Here is a 27,121-nt window from a genome sequence, read left to right as displayed (position 1 = left end):
ATGGTCCGATGCAGAAGCAGTGTTGCAAGTGCCGTTCGGCGTTCTGAAATTTTCAATTCGGAGTTTCAGACCGAAGTCAGAGTTGGTTAAGTACCCGTTGGGGAATATTTTGTTTTTCTTGCCTCAGTGGTTTACCGGATGTCAGAAAAAGTGAATAACTGTATTTCTTGTGGGAAACAGATACCGCATAGGGATTACCATAATTTGTGTATACCTTGTTTGGGACCTGAGCACGGCGTTGTTGGGTGTCTTTGTGCTAGGTTCAATAAGCACTATAAAGCGAAGGTTAGATTGTGCCAGGTTGGTCTTTGGGAAGCGGTGCAATTACAATATGCCGCCGGATGCTCCGGCGCTTCCTCAAAGAAGCGCAAGGACAAGGCAGTTAAACCTAGGTTAGAGGAGTCGTCCGAACCGGACGCCGGTTCTTTAGAGGCGTCAGTGGAACCGGTGGTTCCGGAGGCCTCTCTGGAGTCCCAGGGAGAAACTTTGATTTTACAGGATGTGGCCTCCCAGGAGGCAGGTCAGGCTGTAGGGGCTTCTCAGATAACTGTACTCCCCTCCCTTCCTAAGGGGTCTAGGCCCTCTCTTTCTGCTTCCAAGGCTTCTCCTAGAGGCAGGTCTAGTTTAGCTTCTGTGGGTGTCTCTCCTAGTTCTTTAGGTTCTGTGCCCAAGAAGCACATGCTTAAAATGGCAGAAGATTTAATTACTTTAATTAGAGGCTCTATGCCTCCTCCTGATAAGAGGCCTAGGATGGAACCAGTGTTGGGGGATTATGAGCAGGCTTCGGATGTGTCTGAGTCTTCGGCTGAAGACTTGCAGGAGTATTCTCATTATTCTGATTCTGATGTGGATGATTCTACTCCTTCTGCTTCTCCTCCTGAGGATTTTTCTTTTCAGAGACCCTTCACTCCATGAGAGCATTTTAAATGGGAAGGTCAGGACTTCTCTGATTCCAGGAAAAGGCTTAGGGAATTTTTGTTTTTACCCCAGCATAGGCCTTTGGCTATACCTCCTGTTCTGAATGTGGTGGAAGATGTGTTTGCAGAGGCTTCTCTTAATCCTGATTCTTTGCCTCCTGCTTCTGTTAAACCAGATAGGTATTACAGGGTGCCTGAAGCTCATAAGTATCTTTTTAAGAGTCCTAGGGCAGACCCAGAAACTGTTAGCCAGGGGCCTAAGGGTGTTAAGGCTTCTGTTGTCAAGAATCCGGTTCCTGCAGATAAAGAGGCCAGGGCCTTGGATAGATGGGGTAAGAAAGTTTATACTTCTTCCACTCTTGCCATGAGAGCTTTGAATTGCCAATTTCACATGTTGAAATATCAAAATTATCTCCTTTCACAGTTGAAATCTAAGTTTGATGCTCTGGCGGAAGGTATTGATTGTAAAGAGTTACAAGATTTAGTGCATGTTTCTGTACAGGTGGGTAAGCATTCTTTGCAATGTGGTTTTGATGCTGTTCAGGCCTCGTCTAGGGTGGCTGCCACTGGGTCAGTTCTTCGCAGGCATGCCTGGCTGAGGGATCAAAATTTATCTGACCATGTTAAAACTAGGATTTTGGATGCCCCTTTGCAATCTGATGTCTTGTTTGGTTCTCCTGTTGAGGCAGTTTTAAAGAAAATGGAAGACAAGGCTAAGTCTATGCAGACTGTTAAAGATTTTTTGCAGGTTCAGCCTCCTAAGTTTAGTAGAAATTGGCCTACTAAGGGTGGACGTATCCTTCTTATGATTCCCAGTCTAGGGGTAGATCTAGACGTGGCAGGGGCAGAGGTCAGGGCTCTTTCAGGCCTAGAATAGGAGTTCTCCTGCACAGTCTTCGGTGAGGGCAGGGGTCAGTCCTTTCGTAAACAGACCCAATGACCTACCTTTTCAGCTGCCAGAACCTTCTCGCCTGGCAGCACCTTTGGGAGGAAGGTTGGCACTTTTCAAAGAAAATTGAGTTTGATTACCCAAGACAGATGGGTATTGGATATCATACATCACGGTTACAGGTTTTATTTCCATACCTTGCCTCCTTTCAAAGGCATGCCAGACATTCCTCCTCAACAAAGAATAGAGGCTCACAAGCAAATTTCTCTGTTACTCCAAATAGGGGCCATACAGCCGGTTCCTATGCCAGAAAGAGGCCTAGGATTTTATTCTCGCCTGTTCCTTGTACCAAAAAAGGGGAACACGTGGAGACCAATTTTGGATTTATCTATCCTCAACACTTATCTGGACATTCCCAAGTTCAAAATGTTGACGTTACAACAGCTTTTACCTCTGCTGGGCAAGGATCACTGGATGGTAACTTTGGATCTCAAGGAGGCTTACCTACATATTCCTATCAGGCTAAGTTGCAGGAAGTATCTGCGTTTTCGGACTGGGAATTCTCACTATCAGTTCTCTGCATTGCCCTTTGGCTTATCTACTGCCCAGAGTATTTACAAGTTCTGGCTCCAGTGATAGCATTCTTCAGGCTGAAAGGAATACAAATCTATCCTTATTTGGACGATTGCCTGATTCTGGCTCAAGGAAGGGATGAGCTTCTTCGTCATTTGGAATATGTGATAGCAGTGCTAAGATGCCTGGGGTATTCTGTGAACGAAATAAAGTCCAGTCTAGTACCCTCTCAAGACATGTGCTTTCTGGGTGTAAGACTGAATACAGCATCCCAGATGGCCTTTCTAACCCCGGACAAACAAAAGAATCTTTCCTTTTACTTCCATCATCTATCTCTTCAGTCCGGGCTGACTGCAAGGACAGTCCTTCAAGCCTTAGGGTTCATGGCATCTTGTATTCTGGTGCTTCCCAATGCCAAACTGCATATGAGGAAGTTGCAATGGTATCTCAAAATGTATGGACACAGCACTGCCAGGATCTGGACACTGTCATTCCAATAATACCTTGCATTCAAAAGGAATTTTTGTGGTGGGCTCAGGAATGTCACCTAAACAAGGGACTCTCTGTGACCCGGCCAGAGGCGAGTCAAATTTTAACGACAGATGCCTCGGACAAAGCTTGGGGAGCTCATCTAAACGGAAAGTGGATACAAGACAAGTGGCCTGTCAGACTTCAGCATCTACATATCAACTTGAAGGAGATGTTAGCAGTCCAGTTTGCATTAATAGCTTTCAAGGATTTACTTCTTCCAGGGCAGGTGTTGATTCTAACAGACAACACAACTGTCATGTGGTACATCAACAAGCAAGGGGGAACACATTCTTATCCTCTATGCAGGCAAGCAATGATTTTGTGGGAGACCGCTCTCAGTTTACAACTAGGTCTTCAGGCAAGGTTTCTGCCGGGAGCACAGAACTCCTTAGCAGATGTGTTAAGCAGACAAATCATGGATCCCCACGAGTGGAAACTGGATCTTCATGTATTTCAGAAATTGACAGTGTCCTGGGGAACTCCAGACATAGATCTGTTCGCTTCTCCACTAAACCACCAGCTGCCAAAGTTTTGCACAAAGAGGTTTCATCCCACAGCTTGGAAAGTGGATGCTCTTTCTTTCAGTTGGAAAAATCTTCATGTGTATGCCTTTCCACCTCTGCCTCTCCTCCCAAAGGTACTTCTGAAGGTCAGACAGGACAAGCCAAGGATGATTTTGATAGCTCCAGATTGGCCTCGACAGCACTGGTACCCATTACTGAGAAGTCTAGCGGAAGCCTCCATGGCCTTTGCCTTTGATTCCACATCTGTTGTCCCAGGAGGACAATCATTTGCTCAATGTCAAACTTCACTCTCTTCACCTAACAGCCTGGCATATTCTGTTTTAAACCATAGAGGGTCTCAACTTCCACAACAAGTTTTGAATGTGATTTTGGAAGCTAGAAGGCCTAGTACAAGGAAAGTGTACGCAGATAAATGGAAGAGATTTTTGTTTTGGAGTGCAGCTAAGAATTTGGATGTTTCTGAGCCTGATTTAAGTGTGGCTCTTCAATATCTTACTGAGTTGTCAGACAAAGGTTTGTCCTTCTCTTCTATTAAGATTCATGCTGCAGCAATTTCAGCTCACTACGACTGTGACCCACCATTGTTTTCTCATCCTTTGTTCAAGCAATTTCTTAGAGGGGCAAAGAATATAAGACCCCACGAAGGGCTCCTACTCCTGCTTGGGATCTCAATTTTGTGTTGGAGAAACTCACTCTACAACCTTTTGAGCCTGCAGCTACTGCTGAGTTGAAATATTTGTCATGGAAGACTGCTTTCTTGTTGGCCATTACCACTGCAAGAAGGGTTTCTGAATTGCAGGCCCTTATGGCAGTTGAGCCTTTCTTAATTTTCCATAAGGATAGGGTATCTTTACGTACTAATCCTTCCTTTATGCCTAAAGTGGTTTCTAGTGTGGCTTTAAACCAAACTATTCATTTGCCTACTTTTTATGCAAATCCCCAAAATAAAGGGGAAAAGATTTTGCACACTTTAGATGTACACAGGCAGTTGCGATATTATTTGGACAGAACTAAGGGTTCAGACAATCTCAGCAGTTATTAGTTTCTTTTGCTTTGTGCTCTCAGGGCAAGCCCGTGTCAAAACAAACTATTTCTAAGTGGATTGGATTTTGCATTGCTTTCTGTTATTCCCATCATGGCAAAGAGATTCCAGCTGGGATTAGGCCTCATTCCACTAGGGCTACTGCCACTTCAACAGCTTTTTTGAGGGGGGTGGCAACTAAGGATATTTGCATACCTTCTCTAGGCATTACCACCTTCCATTGTACTCTAAATCCAGGGCTGGTTTTGCCACTGCTGTGTTGCAGGGCATTTTGGCAGCTCCTGCTTCATTATAGTTTAGCCATCCTCCCTTACCTCTGCTTTGGGATTCTACCCAAGTGTTAGGACTGCAGCAATGTGAGATGAAGAACATAGTACAGTTTTGTACCTACCATAAATGTAGATGTTCGAAGATCCACATTGCTGCAGTCCAATTCCCTCCCTCCTTCCCTCTGTAGTTTGAGGTGGTTGTGTGGGTTGGGTTATCCATCTGAGGTATATTGTGTATATTGTATATATTGTACATATTTTTGGTGTTAGGCTGGTTGGTTGTTTAGTTGTTGTCTATGGGTTTTGACCTTTCTTTTTAGGGTCTTCTGACATCTGGGGCAAGAAAAGACTGAGGATATGACGTCGGTCATGCGCATTTGTACCCTGACGTTCTGATGTCAGTCAAATGCGCCTTGACCGACGTCAGCCTTATACTCTGATATTCGGGCCGACCGAGGGACAGCGGACTACCCAAGTGTTAGGACTGCAGCAATGTGGATCTTCGAACATCTACATTTATGGTAGGTACAAAACTGTACTTTATGAATGCATTAAGATTAGGGAGCTTGTTAGATATCCTGTTGTTGATGTTAAGAATCAGTAGGTCAGATGTTTGCTTGGTTGAGAGTATGGTTTTGAATGGTCCTGGGGTTGGGGTGTATGTCTCCTGAGATAAGTAGTTTCTTTGCAATAAGTAGTATATGTTTAATTGTGTGAGCTGTTTCTATGTTGGATCTAAATGATATTTTCTAGTGTAACATCTTGGCATGCCAAGTGATGTTGACACCCTACAGAATGGCCTCACTGAGACTAACGACTGGTGTTAGAACCATGGCCTTAAGCTCAATGCCAAAAAAATGTGTCGTTATCCCCTTTGGGAAAAACCTGGTTCCCATGAATTACCACAGAAGGCGTTATAAGAGATCTGGGAACACAGGTTGACAGCAGCTTCTCTTTTGATCACCACATTGCCACTGTGGTCAGAAAGTCCTTCTATGTGGCACATCTCATTACTAATGGTTTTGTATCCAGGAAGAAAGAGGTCATTGTCTCCCTCTATCCTTCCCTCATTAGGCCAATCATCGAGTACAATGCCCCATTTAGCATGTACCTCACTAGACACCTACAACAACTGGAGAGACCACAACAGTACCTCACAAAGAGGATCCTAGGCCTTAAACACTTGTCCTATATGGACAGACTTAAAAAAACTCCCAACTATTCTCTGTCTCATAAGGCCTACTTAGAGGCAATCTCTGCTTTACTTATGAAGCCATGTCTTACCCAGCTCTGTTAGAAATACTACATCTAAAGAAATCCCAATCCCTCCACACCACACACTCTAGAGAACTCAACCTCATTACCACAATCAACAGAATGTACTAGAGGGACAGGTTCATAACCCAGAGACTGCCCATGCTATGAAATAGACTTCCCATACATGTCAAGCAGAGCACCTCGCTGACCCTCTTCAAGAGAAATCTTGATGAAATGGATGGGAAATAGAAAATTCATTCCGGGGATAACTCCAGTGGCTCTACTTGACAGAGGCACTGGGAACTAAGGTCGGGTGGCATGATGCCAGGGTAATTCTTTGGCTAGGCTTGTAAAGGCCCCAGGGCCATTAGCCTAGTACACACCTATGAACCTATGATAGTGCTAGCCATAGACTGGGTTGACAACTCACAAAGCTAGAGTATGGTGGTCAGACTTAAGAACCACATCCTGGTGAGGAGGACATGAAGATACCAAAAGCAGTGATATGTTGCCCTGATAGAGTGGTGAATTAATTCTTCTATCACAAACCACATTATGTGTGAACTCCCTTGCAAGAAATGATTGAACTTTTGCGTTTTGTCTGTGTTTCTACCGCTCTCTTTCCATTAGGCTTGTTTGGAACAGAGATGTATTCCTCTAGCTACCTGAACAAAATCAAAGTTGAATTAATTTTCCATTACCAGGATGGTTGGAGTCCAATGGCTGTGAACTCAGGGTTGCAGCGTGACAGTATGGCAAGATTTGATGGTGTGTTGTCTCACAGGTGTAGAACAAAGTATTAGTGCCACTAATGATATTTATTTATTCAGCACAATGAAATGGCTCAAGTAATGTGCTGCCAGGTTTACACTTGCCTAAATATAGTCTGTAGGTAACACTGACTGTGGTATGACAGACACACAGTTCATAAACAGAATTACAGAAACAAGGTAGACCACATAAGGGTTTTTATTTCACAGCAAAACCCTGACATTCTAGCAGTCACAGAATCCTGTGTCAAAAAAGACTCCCCCAACTTCCAACACTTTCTAACCTCCTACAAGTATGTCAGTGATGTCAGGTAAATGATCAGGTGGAGCCTCTCTAATTATGTACAGAAAAAATCTAAACCCAAAAGTCATTGCCCAAGGAAATGGATACTCAGACTCCGGTCCTAACTGATTATCCTAAACTTTCCAGCACACAAAGGCAGGCCACTACTGATCACTACAGCCTATCTACCACCCCTTTCTCCACTAAATAAATTTATACCACTCATCACTAACATCCTTAATAACTGTCCCAAAAATAATAATGCAATCATTCTAGCTGACATCAGTCTTAATTATCTTGGCCTGTTTCGTCTGACATGGGTACTTTCCTAGCAGACCTAGGTCTCCTTCAACTCATAATAGAACCAACAAGACCGAACCTTAGGTCCCCCAAACACTCTACACTTGACATTATTATTACAAACATACCATCCTCCATCCTCAACATAAACATTCTGCCACCATCACTAAGTGACCACTGCCTAATCACCTTTACAGTTGTTAACAATCCTATGAGTACATCTGAGGGGACATGCTACATATACCCAATGATGCACAGCAGAGCAGAGTATATACCCAGCAGTGACATAGTGCACCCATAGTTGTGGGGACACAGTACATGTAGCTAATGGTGAGCAGTAATAGCAGACTGTACTGCTAGCAATGACAGTGCAGGATGCATGTAACTAACTGTGCATATCAGAGCAGACTGCACTTTCAGCAGTGGCATAGTGGACTTACAGTGCTGGGAAAAGTGTACACGTAGCTCAGGGTGCACAGTATAGCAGACTGTATAACCAACAGTAACATAGTGCACTTACAGTTATGGGGACATAGTGCAGAAAGCTAATGGTACACATTATAGCAGAGTATACACTCAAAAGTGACCTACTGCACTTACAGTTGTGGGGACAGGGTACACAAAACTAATAGTGCACAGTATAGCAGACTATGCACCCAGCAGTGACATAGTGCACTTACAGTTGTGGGGACAGTTCACATAAAGCTAATAGTACACAATATAGCAGACTATACACCCAACAGTAGCATAGTGCACTTACAGTTGTGGGGACATGATACACAAAGCTAATAGTGAACAGTATTGCAGAGTATACACCCAACAGTAGCAAAGTGAACTTACAGTTGTTGGCACAGGTCACAGAAAATTAATAGTGCACAGTATAGCAGACTATACAGTGACATATTGCACTTCCAGTTGTGGAGACAGGGTACAGAAAGCTAATGGTGCACAGCACAGCAGATTATACACCTGATAGTGACATAGTGGAATTACAATTTTTTGGAACAGGGTACACAAAGCTAATAATGCACAGTATAGTGAACTATGCACCAAACAGTGACATAGTGTACTTACAGTTGTGCAGACAGGGTATGCAAAGCTAATAGTGCACAGTATAGCAGACTGTATATACTAGTTTAACATAGCACACTTGGCAGCAGAGGATACACTGACTGATGGGGAAACGTGTTTTATAAATCTATAGCACATGGCATTTTTCATGCATGCCTTTAAGGAAAAAAGAAAGTAAAAGAACATGCTTATCAGTTTACCACACAGATAGGAATAAATACATCACACACATGCAGACGTGTACGCACACACACACACACACACAGCTATTTGTAAGCAATGCGCCAATGCACCAGGCAAAAGCAAGGACAGATCTGTACATAGTTTGTTATCCACTATGGTAAGGCTAGTACATTGTACTGAACAACAGAATCCAGAAAGTTTACAAAATGTTCTATGATATTACAGAAATTCCCACGAAGAGTTGAAGTTATATCTATACCAATTTCATGAGCACTTTTATGTGCTGCAGGACCTGATCTCATTTTACAGCAAAATATATTTATAATTGGGCTGTACTGATGTCACTATAGTCCACACTTGATTGGAGGGGCACCTATATAGGTGCTGTGTGACAACTTCTTTGGTGGCACTACTATTTGCTAATGGGCTTTGTCCTGACACATTGTACATATGCAGTAAAAGTTTGCTGTTAATAGATATTTTGAGTCCATCATTTTGATATTTCAAACTTGTGCATTCAGTGTTATCACTTACAGGATGCCATTATTCAGTAAGTTGTTAGGTACCCTATACACACACACACACATATATATATATATATATATATATATATATATGTGTGTGTGTGTGTGTGTGTGTGGGTGGGTCTACTTCCAATTACTTGTCCAATGGGGGGATTATGTCATTTCTCCACTGTAATGCGATCCCAGAATTGGTATATATAGTTGGGGTGGGTGGGTTTTAGGTGGTGTGTTGTTAGTTACTGTTGTTTTGGACAAGTATTCACTTGCCCTGTACATACTTACCTGATTCGTGATTCCATATTTCGTGATTTTCATCTCGCATTGTGGTCGTCGCTATTTCGGCCTTTCGGTAAATAAAAGTAGACTCATATATAGAAAGAGAGAGAGAGAAAGAAAGGGAGATGGAGAGATTTAGGGCAGCTGATAAATGACCAGCTACGTTGACAGACAAAATATTGAGGTTATTACATCAAAATCACTAATGTGACACATTCTGTGCATGCTCTGGGGATTACCCCATGTGAGAGGCTGCATCCTCCACACACCCTGATAATTAGATATACTAACTGCGAGATCAGACAAACCCTGTGGAAAGAGAATAGTCCTCTACCTGCAGATTGTTGATGTCAACACAAGTTAACCATCTATTTTGAGCCAACCAAATGGCATCGCCCAAACTGATATCAAAGGATTTACTCAGTGCCTATTTGACAAACATTTTATGCTTACTATACACCATCAGCCCTAGTCACACTTTTAGCCTCCAGAAGAGAATTCCTACCGCAACAGCTGCCCGCATGTAACAATTGGCATTTTCAGACGCTACAGTACAAACTCACGTATAAATGTACTACATATCATGTAAACGCTGATGGGGATGTCTTAGCATTATAAACTATAAGTGACAAACCTGAAGAAGAAGCACCACTAGATGTGTTCTCCATCAGCCATGCTGAGAACGCGCCTTACAACAGACAAGATATAAGCAGAAACCAGATGTGACAAGCTTTTATAAGTGTGTATTCTGACAGAAATAGTTGGACATCTAAACACAAATTCATTAGATGACACTTGCTGAAATCTGATGAACTTAACTTAAATGCTGGCTGTGTAAAATGGTGTTAAAAGATTATTATACCCAGTGTGAAGTAGCAGGAGTAAAAGCAATGGCTAGAAGTCATGTGGTGACTGACGACTGATGGCAACTGTGCAGCTGTCAAAGAGATGATGTGTTTGCCGGGTGATCCAAAATGAGCCAGAATGTGCACTACATCAGTTAGAATGGGGCCTCCATCTCTGTGGCAATAAAGCCATATACAGTGGATATAAAAAGTGTACACACCCCTGTTAAAATGTCAGGTTTTTTGTGATAAAAAAAATGAGACCACAATAAATAATTTCAAAGCTTTTCCCACCTTTACTGAGACCTATAACCTGTACAATTCAATTGAAAAACAAATTGGTTAGGAGAAAAATATAAAAAATAAAAAACGTACTGCAAGCTGGTTGCATAAGTGTTCATACCCTTAAACTAATACTTTGTTGAAGCACATTTTAATTTAATTACAGCATTCAGTCTTTTTGGGTACATATCTGCCATCAATTAAAGAGGCTCTGATTAACCCCAGATAAAGTTCAGTGGTCCTAGTAGGATTTTCCTTATGTTTACTCACTTCCCTGCTACAACAAAAGCCATGGTTCACAGACAGCTTACAAAGCATCAGAGGGATCTCATTGTTGAAAGGTATCAGTCAGGAGAAGGGTACAAAAAATTTCCACAGCATTGGATATACCATGGAACACAGTGTAGACAGTCATCAAAAAGTGGAGAAAATATGGGACAACAGTGACAATGCAAAGAACTGAACATCCCTCCAAAACTGATGACAAGACAAAAACTGGTCAGGGAGGCTGCCAAGAGACCTACAGCAACACTGAAGGAGCTGCAGGAACTTCTGGCAAGTACTGGTTGTGTACTACATGTGACAACAATCTCCCATATTCACCATATGTCTGGGCTATGGGGTATGGTTGCAAGGCAGAAGCCTTTTCTTACAGAAAAACATCCAGGCACAGCTAAAAATCTGCAAAACAATACACCAAGTCTCCCAAAAGCATGTGGGAAAATGTGTTATGGTCCGATGAGACCAAGGTTAAACTTTTTGGCCACAATTCCAAAAGGTACGTTTGGCACAAAAACAATACTTTGCATCACCAAAAAAACACCATTCCCACAGTGAAGCATGGTGGTGGCACTATCATGCTTTGGGGTAGCTTTTCTTCAGCTGGAACTAGGGCTTTAGTCAAGGTGGAGGGAATTATGAACAGTTCCAAATACCAGTCACTTTTGGCCCAAAACCTTCAGGCATCTGCTAGAAAGATGAAGAGGAATTTCACCTTTCAGCATGACAATGACCCCAAGCAACAACAAAAGAATAGCTTCACCAGAAGAAAATTAATGTTTTGGAATGGCCCAGCCAGAGTCCAGCCCTAAATCCAATAGAAAATCTGTAGGGTGACCTGAAGAGACCTGTGCACAAGAGATGCCCTCACAATCTGACAGATTTGGAATGCTTTTGCAAGGAAGAGTGGGCAAATATTGTCAAGTCAAGATGTGCCATGCTGATAGACTCCTACCCAAGAAGACTGAATGTTGTAATTAAATCAAAAAGTGCTTCAACAAAGTATTAGTTTAAGGGTGTGCACAGTTATGCAACCAGATGTGATGACTGTGCCCTGGTCCAGCAATCAAGGAGCCTCAATCCTCACCACTAACACCAGGGAGGTCGTCTCATAGAAGAGGAAAGGATAACTAATACACACAGTAAAGTACAATTTCCCTTAAGTACACACAGATATCACAGTCAGTCTGGATCTGGCTGCTCCCTTGCTCACCAGATCCCCAATAAGACTCCCCACTGGCACAGCTATAGGGTCCAGTTTTCAGCCTAACTGGGCAAGCTAGAACCTCCAGTACCCTCTCTGTCCAACCAGTGCTTCATGTCCCTGCCAAGTAGCTGATACAACACACACACACTTTGAGATAAGTATTCATACAACTTCACAGACACGCCTGGGAAAGGCTGTCACAGATTCTCCAACTGTGCCCCTTTACCCAGACTATACAGTAGTAATTACTGCCACCATCCAGTTAATAATATCAGCTACTAAAAGGACCTTAAAAGGGTGTCCAATTATTATTGTGCAATATTATTATCCAATGGTAATGTGACTATGCAGTCTAAGCTTAGCAGAGTGGCCTATTACAATAAACTCTATATAAATATGCAATGCACTCTAGTGCTTATCTCTACACAAACCAGCCACAGGTAGAAGGTTTTAAAAATATTTAATAATAAATAATTAAAACACAAGACAAAACTACTACACCACAGATATATCTAAGAGTTCAGAGATCACACAGAAACTTAAAATAATACAGTAGGACAAGTCTGATTACACAGAAAAATACTTAATCTAACTTTCTAATCTTTAGCTAATCTTAGAGAAAACACAGTGCTACAATCCTACTTACATACATAACGAGCATAAGCAGTGCTGGGTTAAATGTCCAAAGTCAAAATGCTTTTCGGTCTATTGTGAGAAATAGTATTTAAACATTATTAACAAACATGTTTGCTGGGTCCCTCCCCAAATTACGTCATTTTTGACACTTAGGTTTTCCCAGGCAAGCACACTACATTATTTAGCAATCTAACACCTGCACAGAAACTTACAACAATAGAAGACATTTCATATATATATTCTAAAAGAAACCAGAGCAATAAAACACATTCCACATCTAAATTCTGGTCATAAACTTTAGCCTTAAAGCAATGGGCATGAAATCTTCATCCAGCCGCCTTGGAGCCGAATTCTAACATGAAAGAGTTTCATAAGATCTTTTCAACTTAAAAAGACACATTTGAAAAACTTGGCTTGGTTTTCCTTGCAGCAGATGGCAATGTTGCAACAATCTTGAAGTTCACATTTTACAGTGTTTTTTTTACACTCAAGAAACATGCCTGTATTTTACATTTATTATCAAGAAAACATGCCTGTATCTTACATTTATTTACAAATGCCAGGATTAGATATCAAATTCTATTTGACTAGGCTGGCAGCCCTCACCTATCTCTCCCCAATCATCACATGTCCCCCGGGGAACTCAAGCAAGTTTTTCAAGTGCCCCTTGAGAAACATCACTTGAGAGTGTTAGGTCTATCTGGGTGTACCTCACCCCATTCCCTGTCTTGAGAGCCCATCTGCATTGGCATTGCTACTCCCACTGCGGTGCTGCACTGACATATCATATGCTTGCAACCCCAGACTCCATCTTAGCAACTTGGCATTTTGCTGACTGGCTCTGTTTAACAATGTTAGAGGGTTGTGATCTGTCATCACAGTGAATTTTCTTCCATACAGATAAGGCTGAAGTTTTTGTAGTGCCCACACTATGGCTAGACATTCCTTTTCTACCACTGCATAGCATTCATCCCTGAGTTGGAGCCTACTACTGAGGTAAACCACTGGGTGCTCTTCTCCCTCTGAAGAAATGTGGCTAAGTACAGCCCCCACCCCATAGTTTGAAGCATCCACCTGCACAACAAATTATTTGCTATAGTCTGGACTGGCTAACACAGGGGGTCCTCCCAAAGCTTTCTTAAGCTTCTGAAATGCCTGCTCACATGCTGGTGTCCACACTACCTTATCTGGCCTGTTCTTCCTTGTTTGTGAGGGGAGCAGCTATGGTACTATAATTAGGAACAAACTTTCTGTAGTACCCTGCTGTCCCTAAGAATGCCCTCACCTGCTTTTTGGTAACAGGTGCAGGCCATGCCTGAATGGCTTCCACTTTGGCAGGTTCTGGCCTTATCTTACCACTCCCCACTCTATGTCCTAGATAGGAGACCTCTGCCATATCCACCTGACATTTGCTCGGCTTAATGGTCATCTCTGCCCTCTGTAATCTGCCAAGCACCTCCCTGACATGCTGAAGGTGCTCTTGCCAGGAATTGCTGTAGATAGCAATATCATCCATGTAAGCAAGGGCAAACCCTCCTGCTCCTGCTAATATATGATCTACCAGCCTCTGGAAAGTCACTGGGGCATTCTTCATCCCAAAGGGCATCTTTGTGAACTCATACAAGCCAAAAGGAGTCACAAAGGCTGACTTCTCTCTAGCACTGGGAGTCAAGGGCACCTGCCAGTAACCCTTGGTAAGATCAATGGTTGTAAGATACTTAGCCCCACCCAGCTGCTCTAGGGCCTCATCTGTCCTAGGCAAGGGGTAAGCATCTGACTGTGTGACTATTTAATTTCCTGTAATCCACACAGAACATGGTGCTGCCATCCTTCTTTGGCACCAACACCACTGGTGAGGCCCAGGGACTTTTGGACTCTTGAATCACCCCTAGTTTCAACATTTCCTGTACCTCTTCCCTCAGAGTCTGTTTGACCCTCTCAGACACCCTATAAGGGGCCTGCCTGATAGGCCTTTGGGGTCCTGTATCCACCTGGTACTGCACCAGGTGGGTGCTTCCTGGTTTCCTGGTGAACATGACCCCAAACTCCTGCAACACTGCTTGGATTTCTCGAACCTGGGAAGGAGATAGCTGCTGGGACATTGCTACCCCTTCCACTGTGGTGTCAGCCCAAGCCTCACACTGAGGAGATCAGTCACAAGATCTCTCCCAGATGCCTCCTGCAATCTACTGCAAATGCTCAGCACAATGGCCTCCTTATCATGGTAAGGTTTCATCATGTTAACATAGTATAGTTTGTGCCCCTGCCATCTGCCTAGCACTTCCACCATGTAGTTAACATCACTTACCTTTCTTACTGCCTTGTAGGGTCCCTCCCAAGCTGCTTGCAACTTGTTGTGTCTGACAGGAATGAGAACCATCACCTGCTGCCCTACAGCATACTCTCTAGCTCGAGCATTCCTGTCATACCACACCTTTTTCTGTTGTTGGGCTTCTGCCAGGTTCTCCTGGGCCAGACCCATGAGTTTCCTGAGCCTTGTCCTGAGGTCCAGGATATATGCCACAACAGACTCATTGTGAGACTCACACTCACCTTTCCACTAATCTCAAATTAAATCTAGAGGTCCACTCACCCTATGCTCATACAGCAACTCAAAGGGTGAAAAACCTGTGGATTCCTGGGGAACCTCGCTGTAAGCAAACAACAGATGAGACAAATATTTGCCCCACTCCCTCTTAAACTGATCTTCAAATGCCTGTAGCATGGACTTGATTGTAGAGTTTATCCTTTCAACAAGACCATTAGTCTAGGGATGGTAGGGGTGGTCTTCATGTGCTTCACCCCACAGGACTTCCACAGACAAGCTAGCAGGTCTGACGTAAAATTACCACTGTCAGACAGTATTTCCTTTGGGAAACTTACCCTGCTGAAAATCTCTAGCAAAGCATTTGCCGCCTTCTTGGCCTCAATGGAGGACAAAGCCACTGCCTCAGGGTATTGTGTAGCATAATCTACAATCACTAGGATATACTTTTTCCCTGTGGAACTTGGGGTACTCAGAGGACCCACAATATCCATAGCTACCCTCTGAAATAGCTCCTCAATCACAGGCAAAGGCATCAAAGGAGCTCTCACCTTGTCTCCTGCCTTGCCTACCTTTTGGCACTGCTCACAGGTCTTGCAGTACCCTGCTACATCTCTGGAAATTCCAGCCCAATAGAAGTTTTGCATAACATACCTCTTTGTATGTTTTATGCCCATATGACCTGCAAAGGGAATATCATGGGCTATGACTAGAAGCACCAGACGGTAAGCTCTAGACACTACCAACTGTTGTACTCTCTTACCTTCTAGCCCTCCCTCAGGGGTTCACTCTCTGTACAGTAACCCTTTATTCCAGTATACAGATTCCCCCTTCCACTGAAAATCAGTTGCCTCCCTAGCTACCTGTTTTAAGCCTTGCAATGTAGGGTCTGAGAGGTGAGCCTGTCTCAGGTCTCTCCTGGTAACCCTTCCCAGCTCCCCTTCCACAGGAAGCCTGGCATCCTCTGACAGCGGTGCCTCACTATCAGCTTGGGTACTACTACTCACCTCTACCTTTGCAGTTACCCTGTCCAAGGGAACATCAGTACCCACAAGCAGCTGTGGCTCACATTCAGTCTCACTTCTACAGCGTAGCTCACTCCCTGAAGTAACCACCTCAGCAGTCCTGGCTGCAAGTATGCAGTCTGTATGGGTATCCCTAGGCTACCAGACCTACATGCTTGTCTCCTAGCCTCACTGCATGGAACTGCATAAGTACATAGTACTGCCTTATCCAAATCCTTCCCTCTGAGGACATCTGTAGGATGGTAGTTCCATACCCCTGTTTTCTCAAGACAACCCACTATTGGCATTTTGTCTTTCCCACTTACTGGCTTCCTCACCTTTGGTTCCCCACCTTGCCTCCATGGACATCTGTATGCCACATGGCCCCTCTGGTTGCATTCAAAACATTTAACCCTAGCTCCTGGATGTGTACCTGGACTAGTGGCTTCCCCTGCTACTGGCAGATTCTGTTGGGACAGTCTGTGCTGCCCACTATGGGATGGGTTCCTTTAGTCCCATGAGCAGTACTGGGGGTCCCTTTCCTGTGCAGGGCTGCCCTGCTTGCTAGGTATAGGTCTTCCTTCTTCCCCAACTCCTCTGAAGTAGCACACTGTCTATTAGCTAACCAGATCCTCATGTCCTCAGGCAAAGTGCTAAGGGCTTGTTCCCTTACCAAAAGGTCTGCCAGCCCTTCAAAAGTAGTGACCTGACATCCACTCACCCAGCTATGAAAATAAGTGCTCAGTTCAACAATATATTCACATACATTTTCATCTGCCTTGCGTCTATGCTCATGAAATGTTTTCCTATACATTTCGGGTTATAGCTTAAAACATTCTAATAAATGTCTTTTTACAGCAGTATAATCAAAACAGTCAGTGTCATGCATTTTTGCAAAAAAAGTTACATCTTTACCATGGAGTAAGGGGGTCAGGAACTGCACCCAGAGCCTTTGGTCAACTCCATATGGTTTACATACCCACTCAAACATATGAATGAACCTATCAGAATTATCCCCCTCTTTAAATTGTGGAAGAAATTTACTGACCTTTTGTGCTTCTGGGGTCTGGTTACTCCCTTCCCCATTACCTCCATGACTCTGGTGAAGAGTCAGCATTTCCCTCTCATGCTTTCTCTGCCGTTCCTATTCTTCAGCTTCTAGGCTCCTCATTCTCTCAGCTGCTTCCAGTTCCATATGCCTGGCCTCCAACTCAAGTCTCTTTAGCTCCAGCTGGATTTTTAAGTCCACTGCAGAAAGGTTGAGCTGTCCATTCTCCGAGGATATTGTATCTCCACTGTCAGTCTGATTGTCCTCCAGGCTGGTGTTTTCTGATGCAGCTGTAACCAAGGCTGCAATCAATCAGGTCTGCTTTAGTCAGGTTTCCATGCAACAGTCCCCTAGCCTAGCACATCTCCGCCAGTTGGCTCCTTGTCAGCTTTCCATACTCTTCTGCTGACATGCTGCCTGCTCATCCTGACTAACACTAAACTAACACTAACAAAAGAAATAAAACAATTGTGATCTAAACTCAGAGTATACACTGTGTGGCTGTTTTAGAGTACAAAACACTTTTAGAGATCACTGTACATAAGCTACAGGAATTTGCTCTACCCACACCACTACAAGCCAATTAGTATGTGAAGTAGATCCCACCACTGCCGTCACTTGTGACAACCGTGCCCTAGCCCAGCAGTCAAGGAGCCTCAATCTTCACCACTAACACCAGGGAGGTCATCTCATAGAAGAGGAAAGGATAACTAACACACACAGTAAAGTACAATTTCCCTTAAGTGCACACAGAGATCACAGTCAGTCTGGGGCTGGCTGCTCCCTTGCTCACCAGATCCCCAATATGACTCCCCACTGGCACAGCTATAGGTTCCAGGTCTCAGCCTAACTGGGCAAGCTAGAACTTTCAGTACCCTCTCTGTCCAACCAGTGCTTCATGTCCCTGCCAAGTAGCTGACACAACACACACACACTTTGAGATAAGTATTTATACAACTTCACAGACACTCCTGGGAAAGGCTGACACAGATTCTCCAACTGTGCCCCTTTACCCAGACTATACGGTAGTAATTACTGCCACCACCCAGTTAATAATATCAGCTACTAAAAGGCCCTTAAAAGGGTGTCCAATTATTACTGTGCAATATTGTTATCCAATAGTAATGTGACTATACAGTCTAAGGCTTATCAGAATGGCCTATTACAGTAAACTCTATATAAATATGCAATGTACTCTAGAGCTTATCTATACACAAACCAGCCACAGGTAGAAGGTTTTAAAATATTTAATAATAAATAATTAAAACACAAGACAAAACTACTACACCACAGAGATATCTAAGAGTTCAGTGATTACCCAGAAACTTAAAATAATGCAGTAGGACAAGTCTGATTACACAGAAAAATACTTAATCTAACTTTCTAATCTTTAGTTAATCTTAGAGAAAACAGTGCTACAATCCTACTTACATACATAAAGAGCATAAGCAGTGCTGGGTTAGATGTCCAAAGTCAAAATGCTTTTTGGTCTCTTGAGAAAAATAGTATTTAAACATTACTAACAAACATGTTTGCTAGGTCCCTCCCCAAATTACATCATTTTTGACACTTAGGTTTTCCCAGGCAAACAAACTGCGTTATTTAGCAGTCTAACACCTGCACAGAAACTTACAACAATAGAAGACATTTCACATCTATATTCTAAAAGAAACCAGTGCAATAAAACACATTCCACATCTAAATTCTGGCCATAAACTTTAGCCTTAAAACAATGGGCATGAAATCTTCATCCAGCCACCTTGGAGCCGAATGCTAAAATAAAAGAGATTCATAAGATCTTTTCAACTTAAAAAGACACATTTGAAATACTTGGCTTGGTTTTCCTTACAGCAGATGGCAATATTGCAACAATCTTGAAGATCACATTTTACAGTGTTTTCTTTACACTCAAGAAACATGCCTGTATTTTACATTTATTATCAAGAAAACATGCCCGTATTATGCATTTATTTACAAATTCCAGAATGAGATATCAAATTCTATTTGACTAGGCTGGCAGCCTTCGCCCATCTCTCCCCAATCGTCACACCAGCTTATTGTACATTTTTTATTTTTTATATTTTTTCCCCTAACAGATTTGTTTGTTTTTCAATTGAATTGTACAGGTTATAGGTCACATTAAAGGTGGGAAAAGTTTTGAAATGATTTATTGTGGTCTCATTTTTTATAATCATAAAAACCTTGCATTTTAACAGGGGTGTATACACTTTTTATATCCACTGCAAATGTTGCCAGGCCATTTATGGATTTAACATTTTTACCAGTAATTGATGCATGCTGTAAATGGTCTGAGGACTTAATCATGAACTAATTACTTGCAATTACACCACAGATGTACCGACAGATCTTTTTTCCAGAAATAGAGTACCACAACAATATGCCGTGATAATGCCCCCCCCCCCCTTCAATTTATGGCAAGCGACCTCCAGAATTAATTTTTAAAACTAGCATTTGACATATTTTGTCTGCCCATTGGCATCCTGCATCTAAAAGACTTGCTGAGAGATTTGTGCAAAGCCTTAAACAAGGACTTTTAATCATCAAAAAACTTACCATCCAAAACAGCCATAACTTTCTGTTATATAATTTTGGCAAACTTTTAACTGGGTCCACAGTTATCTGGAGACTAAAATTTTTACTTTCATTCTAATAACGTCCTATCTACCTTGGGGACAATAAACACAGGGTTCCCTTAAGGTTCAGTTTTAGGCACATTATTGTACATTAACAACCTTCCTGCAATAAACATGATACTTTATGCTGATGACATTGTACTACTGCAAGCTAACAGCTGCTTATCTAGCCCCATAAACTTGGATGCAACTGTTTATCTCCAATTGTTGTCACTGGCCTACAACTAATAAACGTAATAAGTCTCAAACAAATAAAAAATGTTATGTTTTTCTCATCCACTCACAAATTTCTCCAGCCACCTGCTTTTACTATAAAAGACAATCAAACAAACAATTACAGCTTTTCTCACCACTATGTTTACTATTCCCTTTCTACGCCTTTGTATATACTTATAACATCCTGTTCTACTCTATCTTGGAATGCCTCTCATAAATTATTAACTTGTTCTATCCTTGAATGAACTTTCATTTCTTACACTGTACTCTGTTTAGAGCATGAATGTTTCTCATATATTGAATATGTAGCTCCTGAATTAATTACGTATACAATTAATTTGTATACTCTTGGCATTACTATGTGTGCTAGAATTGTAATCTCTGCCTTTAACTGGCATATATGTCTATAGTCTGATAACTGCCTTCTTGTAATGTACACATATATTTAGTGTTATATATTAGGACTGTTAATTGTCATATGTAATGTTATACATAAGGACTGTTTAATGTTGTATATTATGTAATCTCTGTAATGCTTCTTACCACCTATAAAATTATCCAGCATCCATCTGCCTGTCCAGCAATAAAAAATATATTCTACACAACTATGTTCCCAGTCAGTCAATGTGATCCAGTGACCAAAAACAGCTATCTGTCTGCAAACCTATCAAATCTGCTGAACATTGTCTGTACTGGTACAAGGTTGCTAAGGCCTGGAACTCCTTATCTGTATCCATTAGGTCAATACCTTCCCTTCCATCTTTCAAAACCACTCTGAAAGACTTCCTTGGTAAAATCTGTTTCTTTGCTTGCTCAAAACTAGGATAAACTATAACCATAAAGGTGAAGAAGTACCTTTCCATTCTTTATACCTCATTGGTCTCCATTCTTCACTTACTTCCTTACTTCTATCAAATTCTCTTCCCTGACTTTCTCTCTAAATATACTATAAGCCTGTTTTTCACTCAATTCAATTACAATTCCTGTTTCTATTAGACTAATTTATCTTTAATTTCTCTGCAAACCATCTAAACTTTCTTTAAATATTAAATGATTGTCATATAACGTTTATCAATTATTTACCAATGTTTTATATTATGTCTAATTTGTTTTAATTATTTAAACTGCATATGTTTTTGTTTTATTTTTGAAGATTGTAAAATTATTGTTCTTAAAATGTTTTGTAAAAATTTGGAGCTTTTCTCCCTGGGCCTCTGCTGAAAATGGGCCTCTACCCAGTCAGACTTTCTGGTAAACAAATGTCAATAAATACATAGATAAATGGTATCTATTTCTCAGACCGTCAAGCTAACACTCCTGGCCTGTTGTTATCTAAGTCTGCAGAAGGCTACAAACTGGGTGTTGTTATCTGATCTTCCATTGACTCACAATTGCTCTAGCATGGGTTAGACCATGTTAACACAGTGCAGGGACAACGGGCTCAAGTTAAATGTGAAAAAAAATGTATGGTTCATTTTGGTAAACAGAACATTTTACATACCACGTAGGAGACAATCAGCCACTACTGTATGGGATCTAGGCCCTCTTATTGATAATTACTTTATTTGACCATAATGTCTCTGCAGTAGCTTGGAAAGCATTTTATCTGGTTCATCTGATGTCCAAAGGCATCTTTCTAGATTCCAAGAAGTCTTAGTTTCCCTTCACTCATATTTCAACAGAATCATTATTGAATATATCTTTTGGCATATATTTGTCTACCCATATCACTCAACTCAAGAGACCTCAGAGATTCATAGTTAAAAAGATCAGTGGCCTCAAAAATCTTAATTATCAGAACAGACTAGGAGCCATCTCTCTTTATTCATTTTCTTATATTCTGCATGGAGATCTGTGTCTAACCTTCTGAGCTATGAAAGATCCAGCCCCATTTGACCTCACATTCCTCCACAGAAACAAATTAAACCTCAAAAGCTGGTTAAGGAACTATACCTTCATCAACAGATAAATAAGACATGGGGTGATAGGTTAATATCCCGTATTCCTCATCTCAGAACAAACTTCAACTACATTACACACACACACACACACACACACACACACACACACACACACACACACACACACACAGACTCACTCACACATATATATGTACAGAAATGAGACATGACACAAGCCAAAAATACTACTCATCTTCATAAAGATGCTACAGGCAGAATGACTCATAAATGGAAAACCACAAGCAAGCTATGTTGCCATCACAGACTAGTGTGATACTACCAGCCAACCTATGTTAGGTTTATTTTATGTGGCATGTGTGCTGCTTCCCAAATTACACAAGAAATGCAGCATGACGATGGCCCTTTAACATAATTCGTCATCCACCTCTAAATGGAGCGTGAAGCTGGCCATATGACTAAACAAATCAAATATTACTTTAATCAGTTTAATGCAGATAATCAGATACAATTCACTGAAGCAAATGCCCACTGAGAAGTTACCTATACCTGTATTAAACAGGTGACAGCGAATTGCTCTCATATCCTGTTCAATGTTTTTGTAGCTGCTATATTGCATAAGCAGCTCATTTTTGTTCTGCTATATAAATGGCCCATTGCTGTTTACAATAATGTAGTCAAACAGCAAGGAACATATTGCTTCTCTTGCTATATATATACACACACACACACACACACACACTATGTATATCTGCAGCAAAGTTAAACATAAACAATGCTTGCACCTCTTTGGTTCAAAGTCACTTTAATAGGACTTCAGAAGCACTCACAGGCATCAGTATTACTATACAGGAAATAAAAAAAAGTATAAATCAAAATAAGGGACATTTTGCAGAATTCTGGACAATCAGATGAGAGGAATGGTTCAGTGAGATTAGTGTTAATATTTTTTACAGTGATGCTAGTAGTGATCAACCAGGATGTTTTTGGAATACTTCTTTGTGATCTGTGTGGACAATTGCAATGAAGGTAATGATACATTGAGATAAGTGTTATTATTATTTTTACAGTGATGCTGTTGGTGTTCAACCAGATATGTTTGCCTATATTTCAGAGTTTAGATTTGTGTGGGATACTCTAATTTGTGGCAACTTGTTTGTGTGAACTATGTAGGTGAAAAAAATTTACATAGCCATCGGACATTGTGGCTATAACTGCAGAATGGGATTTGGGGTTGTCTGGATGCAAATAACTGTCCCGTTCATTGTTTCCTCAGTTTAAATAGTCATTATCTAGCTTTGTAGAACTATTATGTATTTGTGACATCTGGACACCTGATAAAATGACTAGACATCTGCTGCTGTTTTCTTATTATTTTAGTTTTGAAGGACTAATGAGATTATGTGAAACAATGTGTAATATCGACCCCTATTCAGTGAACATTGAAAATAGCGAAGCTGTGGAACACCAAATTTCTTCCTAGGGAAGGAATTTGGTTGGCCGTTCCTGTGGCTTCGCTATGTTCATCACTGTGGTGGAAAGTTACAAGTCAGGGTCAGGTAAGTGTGCGATTGTGTGGATGTGAGGGTTGGTGGGGTAGGTGAGTTAGGATTAGGGCGTGGGTGAGGTGAGTATGCGATAGTGACGGACCTTAGGGTTAGGGTTCGGGTTAAGGTAAGTGGATAGCTAGTGGTGTGTGTACAGTTTAGTGTAGGGTTAGATGTAGGATTTTAGGTGTATGTGTATGAATTGCTGTTTGTTTGGTGTGTTTGTGTTGTGTGTATGTGTCGGAACAGCAAATTATTTCCCTGGGAAAAAATTTGCTGTTCTGCATGTTCGATATTGTCAGCGTTCGCTGAATAGGGGTCAATATTAGAATATTCAACATTTTAAAAAGTCGATGTTCTAATATAGACCCGATATGCACAGACAGAGTAGATATAATTGCTGTGGTTGTCTTCTGTAAAATAAAATGACTAGACATCTGCTGCTGTTTTCTTACTATTTTAGTTTTGAAGGACTAATGAGATTATGTGAAACAATGTGTAATATTTTAATCTGTGGCAACTGCTGATTTGAAACAAAGTTGAAATACATTACACAAAAATCCTCTTTTATCACAATCAGTTGTCTGAAATGTACACAGAAGTGGGAGTTGACCATATGAAAGTAACTGATGCACTTGCCTCTTGCTCCATTAGTAATGTTCATTTATCAGTTTAAAGGTCAGTGTGTTCAGCAGAAAGGAAGCCCTACTTTCTACTGAAAGCCAGTTGCATTTATTCAGTGTGATGTAATGGCATTCATTGAGGTCAGTGACATAAATACATTTTAATATTCTATTTTCCATTCTCTACCGCAGAGTAGAGTGAAGTCTTTTTTGTGATAAGTTGGTGATTTCATTTTGTGATGCTGATGCCTTAGTAAAGACAATGTCATTCATATACAAGATAACATTTAAACAACCTAAAACTGAAGGTACTAAGTATTTTATATATTATATAATAAATATATTTTCTACATGTGTATATGGGCACTAGTAAAGCAATGCAGTAAATATGTCAATGAAGCATAAGGTGAAGATATTTTTATTTTCCTCTCTCATTTACTTCATCAATCATTCAACATATCACCTGTGCTTCACTAGCTGCTCAAACACCTTGATCAGTTGCAGGCTGCCTCATTCTCACACTACACATGGGAGCACCTCCCACCCTACCCCCACACACAAATATTCCCTCAAACCCCACAAAATCATTTTTTTGTACATAAACCAGCCTTAGAAATTGTATTTATTAAATTTAGAATAAAAGGAAAAAGTAAAATAATTGAATAAAAATAAATATAATCACATCTGTAACCAACCAGTCAGAAACTAACATTACAAACTTACATGCTACTATAAAAATATTTTGAGAAAACTACCGCAGAACTACATTAGAAAACATCCATAACACATCATGTTCATACAGACCTGGACAATATATGCAATAACACCAAACAAATATGCAAACTAAAAAAAAAAAATATGTTAGTGCTGAATATGTTGGTTTACAATGAAATTGTACTGTAGGATTTCTGGTTCAAAGGATCATTGGAATTACAAGGCAAGTAACTAGTAAAAAAAATTCCACTATGATAGTACCCCCATGATGGACCTCCTGCTTCTAGAATGGCAAAGCAAGTCAGACCAGGGATAAATGTGCAGCTGCCCAACCAATTATCTGAGTAAATTTAAAGGATGCTGTGATAATTGAGAGGTAGTGCCAGCTATGTCAGAGAGAGTAGGGCAGTGCATGTGTAACATATGCCAGCATAGCTAGCTGGAGTTTTGTAAATAATTTTATGTCATTTGTATATCAAAACATATTTGTAAAGTTACTTGTGTTAAAAATGTATCAACAGTGAGTCCTGCTGAATAGAAAAGAAATGTGCAGATGCCCAACCAATTATCTGGGTAAATTTAAAGGATGCTGTGATGATGAGAGGTAGTGCCTACTATGTCAGAGAGAGTAGGGCAATGCATGTGTAACATATGCCAGCATAGCTAGCTGGAGTTTTGTAAATAATTTTATGTCATTTGTATATCAAAATGTATTTGCAAAGTTGCTTGTGTTAAAAATGTATCAACAGTGGGTCCTGCTGAATAGAAAAGAAATATACATGCATGTCAGACTGTATTGTAACTGATGAAATATATATATGTTAACAGAGGATGCTGGAAGGGAAGGGGTTAAGCTCAGCTCAGCTTACCTTAAGAAAAATAGTCAGAAATTAAATGACTTGTTTTAGGCCATAACAATTTTATCTCACAGGCCTGAATGCAGCTAGAGACACAATGCCTGGGAAAAGTCTGAGCTCTTATTGTCCTTAGAGGTGAGCTAATTGCTACCCAGAGAATGGCTGGTTAGTCTGTGCAGAAGGATGAAAGTATTGGAATTGTTTTACAGTCTCCAGATGCCTTAGCAAAGTCCTAGGTGTGTATTGTGACACATCTGTGCTAGATCCTGGTTCAGCTTTTTCAGGGAGGTAGTGTGGGAACCACAGAGTCAGGTGACCAGATGTGATGTCATTCTATAGTCAGCATTGAAATTATATTTAGATACTAGTAAGAGAACTCCGCCAAGGATGGTCCCAAGCCCGTCTGAAAAAGGAGGAGGGTTGGGCTTAGGGTTAGCAACCCTATCCCGTAAAAAAAAACAAATTGCTACAAAAACACCAACTACAGGAAACACAGACAATCTTGTCTTGGAAGAGGAGAGTTCTTCAAATGGAAGATTTATGAAGTTTTGTGGCCAAAGCCGAAAGGACGTCACAAAGCAGAGTACCCTTCTCTCTACCAGGAAAATAAACATTGGCACATGGAATGTCAGGACCATGTATGAGCTAAGCAAGGCAGCCCAAGTGGCAGCAGAAATGAGAAATAACAACTTGAGTTTGTTGGGAATCAGCGAGACAAGGTGGACAGGGGCTGGTCAGTGTCGATTATCTACAGGAGAGTTGTTGCTTTATTCTGGACATGAGGACAGTGAAACACTTCACTCCCAAGGGGTTGGTCTTATGTTGGCTAAACAGGCCCAGAGAGCCCTGATTGGATGGGAAGCACATGGCCCCAGGATCATCACAGCTTCATTCCGTACAAAGAAGAAGAAAATTGTAATGAATGTGGTCCAGTGCTACGCACCAACTAATGACAGTGAAGAGGAAGATAAAGATCAGTTTTATGAAAGACTGCAGCAGATCCTCGAGACCTACCCAGACAAAGACCTTACTGTCCTTATGGGTGATATAAATGCCAAGGTCGGATCCAGTAACATAGGATATGAGCAAATCATGGGTACACGTGCTCTGGGAACAATCAACGAGAATGGTGAAAGGTTTGTTGATCTATGTGCTCTCAACAATTTGGTCATTGGAGGCAGCATTTTTCACCACAAACGGATACACAAAAATACATGGGTCTCCCCTGACTATACAACAGAAAACCAGATAGATCACATATGCATCTGTAGAAAGTTTAGAAGAACATTACAAGATGCCAGAGTGAAAAGAGGGGCAGATGTAGCATCTGACCATC

General features: G+C 41.3%; 1 pseudogene; it reads left to right on the top strand.

Annotated features, from left to right (window-relative positions):
- LOC122808491 overlaps positions 1-23,208 on the top strand; it is a 64,972-nt pseudogene extending 41,764 nt beyond the window's left edge.
- The last annotated feature ends 3,913 nt before the right edge of the window (positions 23,209-27,121 follow it).

Source organism: Protopterus annectens, chromosome 8.part0, assembly GCF_019279795.1.
Source record: "Protopterus annectens isolate FY-2018-M chromosome 8.part0, PAN1.0, whole genome shotgun sequence".
Classification (NCBI taxonomy): domain Eukaryota; kingdom Metazoa; phylum Chordata; order Ceratodontiformes; family Protopteridae; genus Protopterus; species Protopterus annectens.
Note: the sequence above shows the minus strand (reverse complement) of the source record. Positions and strands in the feature narration are given on the sequence as shown.